This window comes from Thunnus albacares, chromosome 23 (assembly GCF_914725855.1).
Source record: "Thunnus albacares chromosome 23, fThuAlb1.1, whole genome shotgun sequence".
Taxonomy (NCBI): Eukaryota; Metazoa; Chordata; class Actinopteri; order Scombriformes; family Scombridae; genus Thunnus; species Thunnus albacares.
In genome coordinates this window covers 24,302,959-24,322,051 of record NC_058128.1, presented here as the reverse complement: position 1 = coordinate 24,322,051, position 19,093 = coordinate 24,302,959, and the positions used below count along the sequence as shown (strand labels likewise).

Here is a 19,093-nt window from a genome sequence, read left to right as displayed (position 1 = left end):
CAGCTTTGTAATACTGGAAAACCTGAGTGAGGCCCAAAGAAAGCTGCTTACCTACTAGCGTCAATTTTTGTCACAGGCCTCTGGACACTGAAGCTGTTGTATTAATTCTGCTGGCTGGCTGCAGGGACAGAGCCTGCAGGGCTTTTGGAATGTCATTTGAAATTTTTTCAGTTTTCATTTCTTGGTTGTTCAGTCACCTGCTGACTGTGTGTGATTTGTGAATGAGTCTTTGCAGGAGGTCTGCTCCTAGTTGCATGTTTGTTTTGAAGGTGTGTTGTATAATGAGTAACGAGCACATAGTTACTACAACATTGTAGGCTCTGTAAGCTACATTTTGTATGTCATGCAAATAGAAAAGAGTATGTAAACCATGTATTTGATACATGCATTGATAAATAAACTTAGATTTGTGAATGTTTTTACTGATCTTTTTTTTTACAGTTCAGTACTGATCTGTACCTGTATTACAGTATTAGCTTTGTAGTACTGTATATTTTCATATGTTAAGAAAATACATGAGCACTGTGTGCAAGTCAGGTATCTATATGTGCAGTATCTCTTTTTTATGTGAACATAAATCCATTGCCTGAAAGTTTACTGATTGAATATTACTGTATGTGGTTTATTGTATTACACCACAATAGAACAGTACTATAGATATGAAGTTGTTGACTTTGTTGGTAAAATGACACCTTGTCCTACTTTATACTTCATTTCTTTAGTTAATGATAATTTTTCCTGAACCCCTCCACTGCTAAAATAAGCACTTAGTATCAGAGTTCATTTAACTGGCCCCACATATGGTTATGTGATATAATACTGACACAGACGTGCTGCTGCTACTCTGTTTGAAGAGCAGCTCAGCACATCTTGATAAGACCCTGTTAACTATGGGTTCATCGTGAGGCTAACTGGCTCCAAAACACTGATAAGAGTCGGAGTCAAGAGTTCGACTCATGGAAGTGGAAGGAGTCAAGAAACGGTGTGCGACATGTAAAACTGCAACACATTGGCAGCTGTGGTTGTACAGACACATAAAGAATATCAGACCAATAATCCATTAAGTGTCAAAAACAAATCATTACAAGGTTTTGAAAGGTCTGAGGGCTTTGCAGGATGTCTTCCATGTAGCTATAAACCTCACTGACACTGTTGTTGTAGATTAATTTACTATATCACTACGCCACATTGAAAGAAGTCTTGAATAGGGTTGGGTTCCAATGGCCAGTTCCATTTTGGATCAGATTTCGAGTTGGTAAAATACCTGGATGAATTAAGCCCAGATAAATTATACCAAATATCTTTTCAAATCTTTTATCTTCTACCATTTTATTTTAATTAGCAAAGAGACATTCACAAAACATTCAAGTCGCTATTTAGCCAAAGAGCAAATATATGATATATTTAAGTATTAACATGAATTAAAGGATATTTCTGGCAATTTTCTGTATTTTTCTTATTGTCAACAAATGTGCAGAGCCAAACCAACAATGAATTGATCTACTAACAAGTATTCTGTGTAGTACAGACTGTATATACAGCTGGATGTAGTGCAGTGTTATGTCACCTGTTGTTTTGCATTGGAGCTGGTTTGAAGCCCAGAGTTGCAGCTTATGGTCAGCACCATATTTTCTATTTGGAGCCAGGACCTTCTAAATAAGGAGTGCAGGGTGTTGCCTTTCATGCTCTGGAAACACGCCCTGCTACCTGGGACCCAAGCTAACAGTAGCTTACAAGGAGCACTGAGCGCTGCACGCATGGGCTAACATTAGCTACTTTAGCTAAATTCTGCTAACAGGGCAGGTATCATAATCACATAATGTTAAACTGAGTAAATGAATGGACTGTACTTATATAGCACTTTTCTAGTCTTCTGACCACTCAAAGCACTTTTTACACCACAAGTCACATTCCCCATTCACACACTGATGGCAAGGGTTACCATGCAAGGTCCCAACCTGCACATCAGAAGGAATCTAATCATTCACACACTGATGGCACAGCCACCAGGAGCAATTTGGGATTCAGTGTCTTGCCAAGAGACACTTCAACATGCAGACTGGAGGAGCTGGGAATCGAACCGCTGATCATCCGATTAGTGGATGACCTGCTTTACCTCCTGAGCCACAGCTGTCACAGTGAAATATTGTGACAACAGTCTGACTCAGTGTGAGTCCTGGAGCAGGGGAGAGCAGGAGGTGAACCAACTGTCAATCACAGCTGTCAATCAACGTCCACACGACAGACATCAAAGCTACTATAAGTCTTCAAATCTTATTAATGGAGCAATAATTTCCAAAATGGCCACCATCACACTTATTAGAGGGCCTGAATTTTTGCATACTGCACACTGTATTATGCTGCAATAGCACTTCTGACCCAAACAGCTGATCTGCGGCGTAAGCAGAAGCTGCTGTATGGCGACAGTCCAAGCTGTCTAACACTGCGTGACTGCTGCTGAGTAGAGCTGGGTGCTTGGGCTATGACAAACAGCTTTTCCTCTTACAAGCTGAGGAAGTGGACCTTGCTGGACTGGTTGTTTGAGGAACCTTTATAAGCAGCTTTATAAGGACCCAAACACTGCATTCTGCCATCCTGTAAGCCAGTCACAGAGAGGCCTGCTGAACCAAACTGGGCCATCAGATGAAGATGAACAGCAACATCACATCTATCAGGCTGATAAACAGAGTTGTAGAGGAAGTCTGTGCCGCCCTGCCATAATCCCTGAGAGCGTTAGCAGAAAAGCATATTCTGTCTGACCAGTGGAATGATGAATATGAGTACAGTTTCCCCTCGCTGTCTATCACCCCAGCTGTGGGAGGGTGGCAGGGAGGAGGAGGTCAGCTGCTGTCTTTTACAGCCACTCGCCTGGACAAGCTTCAGGCTGTAGGGAAAGAAGCAGTCTATCAAATCTGTGTTAAGGTTTTGAACCTGTGCTCTTTGGCAAGGATGAAGGCGTCAAGGTGGACTGAGTTTTTTGGTCCGGACGTCCAGACCTCCAGTGGAGAATTGTGCATGGGGCGAAAGCAACAAACAGAGCGCACCTGGATCCAGACCTGGGGGAGGATCCTGGTACATTTATTTATTACATTTATTTATTCTGTTGTATTTCAAGAATGTTTCCAGCTCCTCTAAGAAATCAGGAATGAAAGTTGTTCTTACCCTCTGATGATGGCTGCTGTCAGCTACAAACGCACTCATAAACACACACTCACATGTAAGTTCAGCCACTTTAATTTCATTTACCCAACCATGATCTACATAAATATACATAATCACTGTGCATTAGTCAGTGCATGCATAGCTAACTTCCTTCTCTTGCACACGTTTCTTTTCTAATTGCTTTTCATGCCTCTTTCTTGCTCATATTCATTCACATACAACAGCACACAATGCAATTCCCCAAACTGTATTTAGAGTAGATGGTGCATTCAGCATGGAGCTTCCAATGAATAACTAATGAGATAGATTTTGGATTCAGCTTCAAAGAGAATCATCTAGAGGGCAGATGCAAACACACTCCCCAGAGTGTGTTTAATAACTGGTTTAAGAACACCTGATTACACAATTCATCTCTGCCTGTCGGAAAAAACTTCTCTTTCTTAGTTTATGTCTGTGTTGTTGCATCATTCCTGCCAGAAGGGACTAAAAGTATGTATGAGTTCCAATCAAGTAATTCAGTAAATCATATTTAATCCTGCTGTAAAGTGACTGAGTATTTTGAAGTTAGCAAAGAATATTCCAAGCTTAAGGACAAGCTCTTTCCAGTGCTTTTGACCATATCTCACAGCCCTCTTCAGTTGCAATCATGTGACATTATGGATCTTCAGTCATGTGATAACAGGTGGTTGTATGTAGGGGATAACTCTTGTCGGATTATTTCAGACGCGTTACACGAGCCTTCAGAAACTCCTGTTAGTTAAACTGAGCTAACCGAACACGTTTAGGGCTGCCTAACCTTAAAAGACACACTATAAACAGACTTGAAGACATGTGCTAGCTGAGCAACATTAAAACTACAAACAACCCAGAATGCAACACTCTATAAGGGCCGGTGTTACACTGGCACACTCTCCATTCCAAAAGAGATCAACTTCCTTGGATGCTTCCTTGGATTGTCTTCGAATATAAGATGAGGCCCACTTTTTCAAACGTAATCTCCACAAATATATATATATATATATATATATAGTCTTACATTCAGGCCAATATGGTAGTATGCAGACAGTTCTGTTTGTACTACATTGGGTGTCTAGGCCTGCATACTATACACAGGTGTGTTATGTGTTTGCATGTACGGTCAGTGCGCAAAGTGTATGTGATCATCCATTTTGCGAGGAACTCAAGGATCAGGATTTAAACATTATATTTTATTTTCTGTCAATGCCAGATGCTTCAACTAAGTAAATCACATCCAGTTTAATAATCAGTTTCAGCACAGAGCAGAAAGGTCCAAACACCAATTAATCTGCTGCTAGCTAGCATTAGCTACCTGGCAGGTAGGTCAAACTGAACAATGTAGAATCTTGAAACTGTTCAGTCAACTCCCAGCACTTCAACTCTGTAACCAGAGATCATACCTCATCAACTGACATAACAGATCTCAGATACGTTTGCAGAGTGATTTTCCCTGCATAGATGCGACTGTTAAATTCACTACGAAATATCCAGAGACAGCAAGCCATGTGAAGTCACCACAGTCTTGTAACCTGCAGCAGGTGGTATAATATATACATGTAATATAATTAATATATATCAATCTTGTTTTAATGTTCATATTATTGTTATTTTGTACTGTCCAAATATTTGGACAAATTGTATTTTGATGCTTTGATGATATTGTTCTTGAAACTTTCATGCCAATAAAAGCCCATTGAATTAAAACTTAAATTGAATTGATAGTGAAACTAAGCACTGTAATAATCACAAATAATTTTACTCATCATGCAAAAATAAAAATATTAATTCATAGAATTAATTCATGATATCATGTAGAGGAATGCGACTGACTTCTGCTCTAATACAAAAAATAATGTTTAAAATAACGTTTTGATGAAATATTTCCCCAGTACAACAAAACTCCTGTCTCCCTTATGCTGAATCTCTCACAAGTAAGAAGAAATTGAGTTTCACAGTTTGACAGATCATACAGATGTGACATGTAGACAAATCAGCATCTGATTCAGCACTCACCTTTTGTTTGTTTAGACCTCGTCCTCTCGGCTGTGATGCCATCACACAATGATTCCTTCTCCTTCTTGGTGTTTCCCCCTCTGTGCCTACCCCTCCGCTCCTCCCTGCCCCAGGATCTTGTCTGTGGAGTGCAACAGAGCCGCCGAGGCCTTGGCTTTCGTCATCTGCTCAGATCTGCGCTCTGTTTCACCTTCTGACAGCTCCAACAGCATCAGTATCCACACAGATCAGCAGTCCCCAGGAGGTGAAAACCATGCAGAGATAATTCCCAGTTTCACAGTCTGACAATCCTTGATCTCCGTTTTACATTTCATCCTCTGGTATCTTGCTGCTTAAGAGTATTTCTTCAGTTTTTGATCTGCTGTATTTAAATTCTTTTTGTTTTTGTGCCGTCTCCCATTTCTTCCCCCAGTATTTATCCTCGCTGCCTCAGGAGACTCCTGGCAGCTGAACGCTAGAACTGTCAAGACCATAAACTCCCTTAAAGGTAGATGAAGCCGCTGTGTTGATATGAGGCAAATCATACGTACATACACACTGACACACACTCACACAGCATATGTACTCACCCTGTGTACACTTCCCTTGTCAGCAGTTGTTACTGAGATAAATAAATCCATAGGCTAAGATAACAAATCCTTATGTACACATCATGTGCAGATAAAACAGCAGATCCAGTCATTGTCCACACACCTGAATTAATCTATTATCTCATTCTTTAAACCTGCAGTAACTGATTTTTGGCCACATGGGGGCAGAAGAACAAACTGAAAACACAACTTCTGAAATATTATCACTTTACAAAGTTGGCGAACCTGTTAGCAAACAGTTGTCTGTACACACATCCAGCAGACCAAGAGTAACATTAATTTGAGAGCATTCATTTGTATCCACCTGATGAATAGTCCAATATTCACTCTCCTTTTAGCTCTCATTTGATTTCCACCAACTCCTGAGGGAAATATTTGTCTCTTAAGCTGCTAAATGCTCCATTATGTTCACCAGCTAGTCTCTAACTGCGTCTGTCTGCTGTTTGGTGCTGGGCATGTAGTGTACAGAGGAGATTTTTCTCTGAGAATATCTGCCTGCTGCTGCTGGAAACCAGGTTGATGAAAGCCATGAGACTGAATCAAAACAGTAAAGTTGTAGGCCTTGTAACCAAAACAAGCTAAAAGAGGCTAAAAAGCTCTGGAGAGCTGCAGAGAACTGCAGAGGTGCTGAAAATTCTCTGTAGGTTGTCAACACCTTTCACATTATACATTGTCATTGTTAATATAAAATATTAGTCACAGCAGCTTTTAGATGAAACATCTATATGTATGACACACATGTTTACACTGATATTTGTTTGTAATGATGAATGACAGAGGAAAGGGATTGATTCCCCCCAAAATCAAGGCTCACTGCTATGTTGAAGAAGCTAGTAAATTTAAAAGTCTTTATTATAGTGGCTACATGATTAAAAACAAGGAAATACTTAAACAAAACTTACAGTATACATTATATATACAGTATATATTATGTAGTCACGTGTATGTGTGATTCTGTCCTCTCTGTGTGAACCTTGCACAGTTTTACTCTCTCTGCACATCTGTAATTGTGTTACACAAGCGTCATATGGTCAGTAAATGGTGTGTCTGATGCTGATGTTGCAGCACTTAGCTGTGGTCATTCAGCACAAAGCATCAAATGCTGAGTTATCCTGCTCAGTACTGGATTTATCCAATAGATGGAGACGTTGCATATATAACTCACCCATGCCTGCCTTCTGAATTTTGTCAGCCAAGGATATGGTCAAAGGGGAAGAACGTAAACATGAGGTGTCTGGATGATGAGTGTTTTACTGTTGTATATTTTGTGTGATTCATCTCTATGTGACCCACAACCAGGGGAACTACCTCAGGACTGTATTTTAATGGGTTCTGACATCATTTGGGGGACTTATACTATCAGACACCAGAGAAAGTTGAATAAAGGTTTTCCCACTGTAGGCAATTTTGGCATAGGGGCCATAGTCTGTATTGCAGCATGACGTGACACACACTGTCTCCCATAGGCCGCACCTGTACAAATAACTGAATTGGCAAATCTGAAGCCAACACTGATAGGATGTTGTTACAAACCCCTATAGCTAACAGTTGGTATTTTGAAAAAAATTGTGACATGTTGGAACATGTTTGTACTAATCATGAAATATATTGTATGGGTAACTTTAACATTGACTGAAATTCCCTTTGTTGTCCAGTGAAAGTGAAGCTAATCAGTGCTTCACAGGTCATTAACAAACTAACTAGAATATGCTTGAAGAGTGATAGCAGTAGTGTAGCTACTTGTATTGACCACATTTTTATAAATACACCAGAGTTCTGCTCTAACTCCATATCGGTGCCAATATGCTGTTGTGACCATATTCTCATCGCAAATGTGAGGAAAACAAAAGTTCCTTAGTCTGGTCCAAAAGTGATAATGAAAAGATCATTTTGGAATTTTAATCAGGACAGATATGTTGAAGATGTTAATAATGCTAATTGGTCAGAGGTATTCTTGGAAAAAGACCCAGAGGAAGCATTTCAGGCTTTTCTAGTGCCACCTGTAGGTCAATCATGTACCATTAAAGAAATTTACTGTTAGAAATATCAATACCTCATCAGCAATGGTTTGATAAGGAATTAAAAGAACATATGATGGAAAGGAATCAAGCAAATTCACAAGGTCTTATATCTGACTGGCAAATATATTGTAACCTAAGGAATTTTGTTACTAAATTAAATAAGAAGAAAAAGAAATTGTTTTATGAAAATTGAATGAATGAATTAGACATGATAGTAAACAATTATGGAATACTTTGAATTACTTATTGAGAGGAAATACTAAGCCCATCCCATCTTGTTTAGAAATTGGAGGGGAATTTTTCATTAAACCAAAAGACATACCAAATCATCTAAATAGTTATTTCACAACCAAGTTAAACAAGTAAAAAAACACTATGCAGTCAAGGTGTACTGACTTATCATATATATATAAACACACACACACACACACACACACACACACACACACACACACACATATTAATAGATCACACTATGGAAGGAAAAGAGTGTAGCTTTGAATTTAAGAAGGTTGGTGTCACTTAAGTACAGTTAATGTTAATGATTTATAAGAAGAATGATTTACGGTCACACATATTATTAATCTATGTAATTTATGTGTCCAAACATAGAAAAATCCAAAGTAGTGCCAATATAAAAAAATAAAAAGTTACTGTTTCCTGAATCCAACAGTCCACCTTTAAATTTATTACCTGTTTTGAGTAAAATTACGGAAAGAATTGTGTATGAACAGATTCAGTCCTATTTTTCCAATAGCAAATTAATTACTAATTTCCAACACGTATATAGAGAAAAATTTGTCCTGTACACAATTTTTACAAATGATCTTCCTCTAGTGTTAAAAAAGACACGTCTCAATGTATGCTGATGATTCCACAATATATTTGGCAGAACAGCAGTTAATGATTTAAATACAATCGGGAATTGAAATTAGTTGTAGACTGGATTAATAGTACTAAACCTATTTTGAATGTTTCTAAAACAACCACTATTGTAATAGGAACAAATAGTTCTTTAAGTTCAAAACCAAAGCTTGATCTTAGCAGAAATAACATGTTAATAATTCAAGTCGAAGAAGACAAACTTTTGGGAATTATCAATTAATTATCAAGTACAGAGAATGGTTACTAAAATAGGAAAGAGTTTGTTTCTAATTAAAAGATGTGCAAAATATCTGACACATCAAACTATCAAACAAGTTATTCAGGCCTTGGATTTGTCACACAAGAGACAGTGTGTCAAACCATTTATTCAGCCAACAGAAAGAGTAAAATTGCAAAAAAAAAAAAAAAAAAAAAAAATTTAAAAATGCAGATAAAAAATCTTATAATTCCAGGCTTTTTTAGGGCCCTCGCCATGTTGGGGCCCTGGGTACCACTGTTCCCTTCACAAAATTCCCGCAGAAGCCTGGAATGCTGTGTGCACCTGGTGAACGATTTTCAGTAGAATTACAGATGCACCATCTTGGGATCCAGCTCTCTTAAGGTATCCTGTGGACTGGAGCGTTATGGAGCATTTTTATTATGAATGGGTCTCCGTTTTGTTTGTTTTGTGCATGCACATGAGGATGCACATTCATGTGTGCATACATGCAGATGATGTGACACACATTCCAGTCCATGGTTTCACACTATTCAGATCATCTACAGGTGGCTGTAATGCAAGAAATTTAGCAATATGTCAACAAAGGCAGGGATGAAGAAGAAGCCAATAAACATGGGCGTAAATAATGCAGGATTCAAACTTCAGTCAATACCAGCTTTGCAAATGTTTTATGAGGGAGGAAATGTGTTTGACTCGTTTGTTAGACACACAATGATACACACAATGAGTTTTGATGGGAAACATGTTTGTTTACAAGAAAACACCTTGTAAAAAGGGGGCACCTTTAATGCATCTGTGACTGTTCCTGGGAGCTTTGCTCTGCCCCTGCTAACCAGTTGAAGGGTGCTTCCTTGTGATTAAACTAAATAAAAGTGCTTAGGAAGCTGTGTTCATAGTGCTCTCTTAAAATGTTGGTGATTACGAAAATGAGAGTAATAGAAATTGAAGACAGCGTTGTTAATATCAGTATGTTTCATCACAGTGTATAGTAAACCCATTTTACAGTACATCTCTAGTTTATTATTGTGTTAGGTTAAATTAGGATCATGCAGAGAGAGAGAGAGAGAGAGAGAGAGAGAGAGAGAGAGAGAGAGAGAGAGAGAGAGAGAGGTGCACCATTCAGTGATTAAAGTGAGTTAGCAGGAGAGGAAGAGAAGAGAAATACAGAAGAGTGTGGCAACAGAGTAAAAGTCATTAATCACTGTGACTGCTCAGGACACGACTGACTCACCGGACACTGCAGCTCTGCACTGTATGGATACTGTCTACACACATACACACACACACAGATACAATAGTTTATCTCTATGTCCTGAATGACCTCAGAGTCGGAGGCCTGTTGCTGAGCTCATACATAACGCCTGATGCCTCCCTGACCAGGCAAACCAATCAATAACATCCAGCGCAGAGTGGGCTGATGGGAAGATGAGACAGACCTTGATCAGACCTGCCTGAGGGAGCGGCAGCCAACAGGGGAAAAGGATTAGCGTGGCTGTCACTAAATATGACAAGGCATGCTAATTAGGCATGACTGGTTAGACAGATTAGCAGTGGCTGTCAACTGGGCAGTTAGTCATCTAACAAAAAACATACTGTAATATTTGTGTCCTTAATGATAAATGGTAGAGAAACTGCACACTGCCTCAAATGAAGTTCACAGTTAGACTTTTAAGGGACAATTATAATATCTTTGTAAATCTTAGCTCATTAATGAACTATATTTTACTATTTTACCATATTTTCCAAAGCGTTTTCCTCAGTGTTGAGAGTGATTTCCTGCTTTCCAGGCACTTGTCCCATTCATTTCAGTGTTCCTCGAAGAAATTGTTATGGCTGTAGCTGTACACCAGCAGATTCTTGTGTTTCTTGTGTTTTTCCCCTCCTCTGTGTTTCCAGTGCTACCCTGTCTGTCCCTATTTGTCTGTGTCTGTGTGTTGGTGTGCTTTCCCTTCCTCAAGCTCCTAGCTCTCCCTGCACACCTGCCTTCAATTAGCTCATCTCCTCTCCAGTATATCAACCTCGGTTTTTCACTCACTCTTGGCCAGATTGTTGTCTCAACTCAGTGGTAGTAAACGTTTCCAGGCCAATTAGTTAGTGAATTCCTTGTGTAAAGTTTTCAGATGCATTGTGTATTCTAACCTGTTTGTCTCCCATCCCAGGATCTCATTCCTGCCTGCCTGTCTGCCAGCTGCCTCCTTGCCTCTAAGCTAACCCCAGACAGCCATGCTTCTTCTCATTCCACGCTCATCCCCGCCACACACCTCCATTACACTCTCTCTCTCTCTCATGCTGCCAACGGATCCCCTTCTCCATCATCAGCTCCAAGTCCAGTAACTCCCCTCCATTGAACCTTTTCTTAACCAACACCACTCTGTCCTTGTCCTGCGTTTGGGTCCCTCCTGAGTCTGTCACAAAAAGCAACTTGCAGATGTTGTCTCCAGGAGGTAAGGATAAAACACTCCTTATTGCTGAGCTCTAAAATGTGACACCTGTGTTCCAGTTGCTGAATGGTGAAATTTAAAGCAAGAACACATTTACAGTATTCTTCCTACAAAATCAGTGATGGGTTATTGTTTGCCAGTTGGGTTTCAATTTTCTGACAACAAAAGTGAGAACTGTCACAGTGAAAATTTCTGAAAACCTAAATTGCTTTTGAAACTTTTTCTGCAACCATAGCTGAAGTGGGCGTGCTCTTTGCAGCCGCTGCAGCCATGGTTGGACTCTAAAACACGACTTGCGGCAATGTTGACAGCTGTAAGTGAAGTTATAGCTGGGGCTGTAACAGAGGGATTGTTATGGTAATTACAGTGGCCAGCAGACTGGCTGGCAGCTAAGACTGTGGCAATGAAGGCATTGTAAAGCTACTTCTGCCAGGATTTGAACCTGGTACTTGTGCCAGATGCTACAGGAAACTCAAAACTGGAATTTGTATCCTAATGGGCTCACCATAAACTATTGTATATGTCATCAAATGCTGTAAATTGCTTCAGTGTTTTATTGTCTTTACTTAAATTATATTATCTTTATTTCCTGGCTCAGTCATTGGATATTAAGCCACAGAAAAACAAGTTCAGATATGGAACTCTGCTCCATTTGAGCATCTCCTTTGATGTGCGATTGACAGTCATTACTATGATTAGTGTTGACAGGAGTGACTTCCTGAGTTCAGTGAAGTACAGAACCATTACCTTATATTTGGCAAATTTTTCACCATAAAACTTCCAGAGATTTTATTCCAACTGATGAGGGGAAAAAAGATTTATGTGCAGCAGAACTGGATACAAAACAAACTTGTGGGACTGAGCAATGGGTGGGTTTTTGTTCTAATTAGTTGTGACACGGCAGCAATGTATGTCACCTACACCAATTGTACTTCTGAGGCTGTAGGAGTGCACATTTAATGTTTAACTGCTTGTTGCATCGGTAATTCGTCCCCTGTCTCTCTGTGCCACACTGGTACAGAGTGCAACGCAGAGCTTGTTTTGTCATTCTTGGGGTTGTTGAGAGGATCTGTGTATTGATACTCAGGTTATTGACACTCCATCAGTGTTCAGCACAAATTTTCATTTGGTTTCTTGTCGGGTTGAACTCAAATATGGTTTATGACTGTGAGATTTCTGCGTGACCTTTACACTGTGTCCCGTGTTGTTTGTGTGTTGACATAGCGACCTGGATTAGTTGTTTCTGTGCTTGTTATTTCATGGATTTTATTTCCATCCCACATGAATTACTGTCCTGGCATCTGGACTTCTGTGAGAAAAATCAAAACAATAGTGAATTTTAGTTGTTATTTGATGCTTTCAGTAACATAAAATGCTCAGGTTTCCTGCAACTTCAAAGTCCCCTTCCACTCAAAAATGTGTTTTGCTTATTGTTACTTCACTTGGATGAAGTTTAAGGTGTGTACCTACAAGCATGATTTGTGACATCACAACAGGTTTGGAGCCATTGAGATCCAGTATGCAACTTACACAAGTGTGATGTGGAAATTTGAAGCCTAGTGCACAAACACTGAGAAGGGACTTTACAGTGAAGTAGGAGACATCTTGTGTCCAGCAGTTCAACTTTTGAAATGAAAAAGTATTGGCATATTCAGGTTCAGAATTTCTAATGAGAATGAGTAATTAGTTAACTGAACTTTTTATTATTCCAGGCAGAGTATGTTTATATGTCTTAAAACATATCTGGAGGGAATCTTCAATGAATATCTTCCACAACCTTTAACCATAGCCATAAGCTCTGTAATAGCAACTGTTACACTGTCACAATCACAATAACAACAGCAGCCAGTCATAACACAGTGTAGAGAACTAACTAGCTGAGTTACACACCATGACCATAACACAGCCAACTACATTAAAGACCACAATATTCTCACTGTGGTCATAGCCAGTGTCTGCAGCTACTGTTGGAGCTTCCTCCGGATAGAGAGGTCAGAAAATTCAGACAAAATCTTTTCCACTGTGACCTTTCTTGTCTCTATATAAATGCTTCTCAGCAGCTGACTTTCAAATCCCAGTACCAACAAAAGAGATTTTTAGTCTGAACTAGAATACAACTTTGACAATCACCAGCAATTGCTGTCTGGAAGGTAGGAAATCAAGCTGTGTGGCTGTGTCATTACACAAACATGCTTCTTTGTATTGGACACAGGCAGTATGTTCCAGGGCTGACAGATATACAATACTACAGCCTACTGTAAGAGCTGATGGTGGAGGTCAGGTTGTGTGGCGATGATAGAACCTTTTAGACAGACAGCAGGGAACAGCCACCTGGGGAGGCTTTAAAAGCCTCCTAACAAACAGTACACTTAGACTGGCTGCTAAACCCCTGCAGAAGCACAACGTGTGTGTGTGTGTGTGTGTGTGTGTGTGTGTGTGTGTGTGGATAGATCGAAACACATGAGGAAAGATAACCTTTATTTACTCAGGGGAAACCAACTGAGAGCAACATTCTCATTTACACTGGTGCCCTGCAAAAACATGACCAAAACAAGTCATATAACAAAAGTGTAAAACCATCAATCTTATACCAAACATCCCAACTGACTCCTTGCATGTACACCCCTCTCTGCAGAGAAATCTCCACTTCACTTCAACAAATGGGAGCAAAAAGGAATCACACATCTCCACCATCTATTACAAGACAACTCATTTATCTCATTTAAAGACTTGATCCAGAGGTATGGGCTCAGAGGGGGAAACTGTCTCCAATATCTAAAAATCCAATCAGTCATTAAAAATAAAATAGATAATAAATAATAAGTAATCCACTCCAACCACCCCAACCAGCAGAACAGATCATGAAATATTCTACATCCATCAAAATTCTTTCAAATTTATATAAATGAATTTCTAGTATAGATAACAACATCCACCTGCCAACTGCTAAATGGGAAAGAGATTTATCTCTCCCCTCTGACACCAACCTCTGGACACAGCTCTGCAGAAATGTATTTGAAATGACAAATAATACAAATCTACATTTAATCCATAGAACACATGTCACTGAAAACAAAATGCTTAAAATGGGTCTCCAACAAAGACGAATATTCACAATGCACTCTAGTGCACTCCACTCCTTAAGGTAACACAAAAGCTCTCCTCAATCCTGTGCTGCAGCTTTCCTCACTCTCCCTCATGATGCATACTTGGTGATTTATCCTCAGGTGAACTTCCACCAAAACACACAAAATACACACAGCTATCACCAAGAAAGTCATCCTTACAAACTGGAAAACCAAACAAACAGTAAACATCAATCATTGGTTAAATCTTCTCACAGAAGATATATCAATGAAAGAAAATAACTGCCTTTCTAAGAAAACGTGTCACACAGAAATGTCACACTTTTTGAAAACTTGGACTCCATTTATCACCAATCTCAATCTTGATTTCCATTTTGCCTGTTAGCAAATGCCACTAAACCAGCCACATCTCCATACTCAGACTTACCCATACATACACATGCAGGCATATACATGACATACACTCAACATTTCACTGCCAAACTGTCTCACATTTAATCCCTCAACACCTCAACCATTAACACTCATTTACAAAGCTAATTATCTACTTCCCCCTTCCTTCCCTAAGTCCTTTCTTTTATTTATTATATGTGTGTATCTTCTTTTTTTCTCTCTCTTTCTCTCCACCTCCCCCCATATTAATACTTCATTACCCAACACAACTAGGTTAACCATCGTTTTTCAGTCATTACCGCCATCAAAACTGGATTGTTTGTCAATTAGCTTTAGACTTACTCAAAGTTTTCTTTTATTATTCTTTTTTGTTGTTTTGGTTTTATTTGTATGTTTTGATTGTATTATTATTACTTATACTATATAGTATACTAGTTTTACTATATTGTTATATTATTACTGTCTGTCATTATGATAATTATTACTATATCTATCTGTGTTGTTTGTCAGGGTGCTGGGGCTGGCTGGGGAGGAGTGGTGGATGACGTGGCGGTCCACTGTCCCTCCAGGGTCAGCCCTGGCATCCTGATAAATAGTATATCAGGATGTATTGATAAGTTGTTTATCTATATTATTTATATTTACATATGTATTATCTATCACGATGATGATGAGCATTGTTATTGTCATTATCACTTTCTATTGTTATTATAGAAATAGTTATCATGAAAGCTATTACATAGGCCATTATTGACATCAGAAGGATGATGTTGTATATTAATATTATTATATAGACTACTATTATTAATTACTACACGTTTATAGAATGATGATTATGATTTTGATTGCTGTGAATAATTTATGTAATAATGGACTATCAATTATTGCATGCATTATTATTCAAAGATGATGAACCTATTATTATCATTATTGTTGTCAGTATTATACATAATAATAGAATCATGATGATGACAATATTATTTATCTGTACTATTTGTAGAATTTGATGGTTATTACTATTATGAATATAAATAAATAAATAACTTAATAAAATATATACCAAACATGAATACAACACAAACACAAGACAAATGGCTTATAAAATACAAAAAGAACACAGTAAAAGACAGTAATGTAAGTACAATTACACAGGGATAAAACAGACATATTCATTATATAAAACATATTGAAATGTTCTAGGGTTAAAAAATGTGAGTCCTGAAGCTTATTCCACCCATGAGAAGCATAGTAGGTGAATGCAGTTTTTCCCAGTTTTGTATTCATATATGGGATATCAAAGGTAATGCATTCTTGTCTTCTAGTCTTAAAAGTGATGATAAATAAAATGGTAGCTTATTTAAGATTGCTTTATAAATAAAAAAGACAGTGTTGTTCCCTTCGAGTGGAAAGTAATGTCCACTCCACTTTCTCATGGCGGATATAATGATGGGTTCTAAAACTGTCACCTGTAATAAATCTAAGATAACTGTGATACACAGCAGGATTATGGGCTTGAGGGTATGGGCAGCAGCATGCATGTAAATTACATCAGCATAGTCAAACACTGATAAAAATGTTCCCTGTACAATCTGCAACCTATTGCTGAGAGGCACTGCTTATTTCTAAAAAAGAAACCCAATTGAAATTTAAGCTTCTTTGTCAGTTCCTCAAGAAGAGTTTTAAAACATATTTTCATCTAACCAGATACCCAGTTACTTATAACATGAGACTTTGAGACCTAATTTGAGTTACAGATATTGTACTAATAGTAAAATTTAGAGGATTTTTCATTTGGGATCTGGTGAAGAGCATGTAATTAATCTGGACTCAGTAAAAGGGCCTTTTGAATAGCTAAAAAACCTGACTAACTTAGACTTTATAATTAGCTTTGTCAATAGAGGGTGATGATGAGTAAATTATTATGTCATCAGCATAATAATGAATAGAGCTGTTACTAATCAATGAGCCCAGGTCATTTATGTACAATGTAAACAGGATAAGACCTAGTATTGAGCCCTGTGGCGTCCCTTTTGTAACTTCAAGGAGGTCAGATTGATGACCGTCTACAACTATTGCTTGAGTTCTGCCAGTAAGATAACTGTGAAACCAGTTACATGCATTTGTGTCAAAAACAGTTGATCTAAGTTTATCTAAAAGAGTATGGTCCACTGTGTCAAATGCTTTAGATAAATCAATGAAAAAGGCAATGCAACGCTCCTTATCCAGAGAACAGATTATATCATTTACTACCTTACATGCTGCTGTCGAAGTGCTATGTCCAGGTCTGAAACCAGACTGATGGGAGTTTAAAATCCAATGCTCAGATAGAAAGTGACACATTTGATTACTGATGACCAGTTCTAAGTTTTTAAGTAAACATGACAGTTTGGAGATTGGGCACTAGTTATTTGGATCACTGGTGTCACTGCCTTTATTCGGAGGCAGTACATGTGCTGCTTTCCACACTTAAGGAATCATTACAGATACAAGAGTTAAACTGAAATGTGTTAAAGGATAAGCTATAATAGGTGCAGACAATAGTAAGAGTCTTGCATTCAAGAGGTCAAGTTTTGCATTCAAGAGTGATTCACAGATATTCTCAAATACTTGGATATTATTTGGAGTTGTTGAATAGAGTCCATTTTGATAGCAGTAAAGGTGACCTTTGCTTGTTACCATGAGTAAGTGTGTTTGAGAGAGAAAGAAGAGGAAGAAGAGTCTGTGTGTCACCATCTTCTGTAGGTTTTAGTCACCTGAAAGAGACAGTTGTATATGTACAGTATATGTTTCAGTGTTTGAGGGAGAGCCACTTGCTAGATAAAGTGGAGTGGGGAAGGTATCAATACAACCCTGATTAAGTACAACATTTTCTCCTTGCTGACCAACACTGTATGATGCCATTAATCTGCCTCTCACTGACAAATGGCTGGAAGGATGCTAATATTTTTGCACTCATTCCTGTGTCTGTGGAGACATAAATATTGGTTTAGATGCTTGTTGTTACTATTTTTTTATTTTGTTTTATGGGGGAACTATCATTTAAAAATATGTTGTATGGATAATTATTCAAAAGGAACACTGCAAAGATTACAAAGAGACACTGTATTAAAACACCTCAGAAAAGTAGGTCGGTAATTCATTTTGGGCAGGAGAGAGTATTTTCTATCTCTCGGGTATCTCAGATGAGGGGTTGAATTATACTTTCTAATACCTAAATTGGAACACCCAACAGCAACATTTAAAACTGTGAGAGGTCTCCTGCCACTTAAGACTGTAATACCGTTGATAACTTTATCTTGGTCAATCAAAAACTGCATTAAGGAGTCTGCTAGGAAAGGCATTGTCAAAAGTACACACTCTTTTAATCCAAGTGTTATGGTTAGGCAGGATCTCTCACTCATTTCTATTGTCTCCCACAGTTTTCTGCTTGATTCTTGTTTGTCCCCTGTTGGTCTCTGTTTCTGTGTGTGTGTGTGTGTTTCAGCCTGGGGGTGTGGTGATACAGCTCACCTGCTGCTCATCCACTCATCAGAGGCCTGCAGTATTTAAACCCAAGTCCTTCACTCCACTCTCCGCCAGATTGTTCCATGTACTACATGGTATAGACACATTGGCCGACTTTCCTAGATAAGAAGTTACTCTCTTCCGTAGTGTTACTCTGGCTAATCCTCTGTTTACCTGTGCCTCCGAGTCATCGCCTCCAGTCCCCCTAGTCTGCCTGCTCAGCTCTGTGCCTTGTTTGACTCCTGGTCTGCCAAAGACTCTGTTCACCACCTGCATTCCACTACCTGCCCTGGCTCAGGTACTGATCAATGCCTGCCCCGCTTCCCAATCAGAATCTGTTACATCCACAATAAACTGCCTTTGTCTGAACTTTTACAACGCCTCCATGTCTGAGCTCTACTCTTTGGTCCAGTATTATTGACGTTTAAATATAACATCAACCACTTAAAAGAAACCAGTATAACAGAATTTAAGCCTGTTTTTTTCCCCTGCTAATCTACTGCTCCAATCCAGTAGGTGGTGGTAATGCACCTGTAAGATGGGTTGGAAACCACCAATAAAACACTAAGAAAGAACTTTTATTTTAGGATTTTTTTGGTTCAGATAAAAGTTATATCCAAAGTTTCCTTGTTCAAAGTCTTCATTTTAATCATTAGTACACACAACTACTGCTGTTGTTTTCCTAGTGAAGACAGTCTCACCTGTTCCACCAATAAAGCCATGCTGATTGTGACTGTGGGAAAGAAACTGAATGCCTTGT

The 19,093-nt window shown here is 38.7% G+C and overlaps 1 long non-coding RNA gene across 2 annotated transcripts; it reads left to right on the top strand.

Moving 5' to 3' along the window:
- Positions 1 to 5,603: 5,603 nt before the first annotated feature.
- On the top strand, positions 5,604 to 18,838 carry LOC122974773. 2 transcript variants are annotated; one of them, XR_006400437.1, is made up of 3 exons: positions 5,604 to 5,680; positions 11,069 to 11,353; positions 18,314 to 18,838. It is a non-coding gene; the product is annotated as an uncharacterized LOC122974773 (long non-coding RNA). The 2 variants fall into 2 exon arrangements; XR_006400436.1 differs by lacking the exon at positions 5,604 to 5,680 and adding an exon at positions 10,868 to 10,974 and having other exon boundaries at positions 18,314 to 18,837.
- The last annotated feature ends 255 nt before the right edge of the window (positions 18,839 to 19,093 follow it).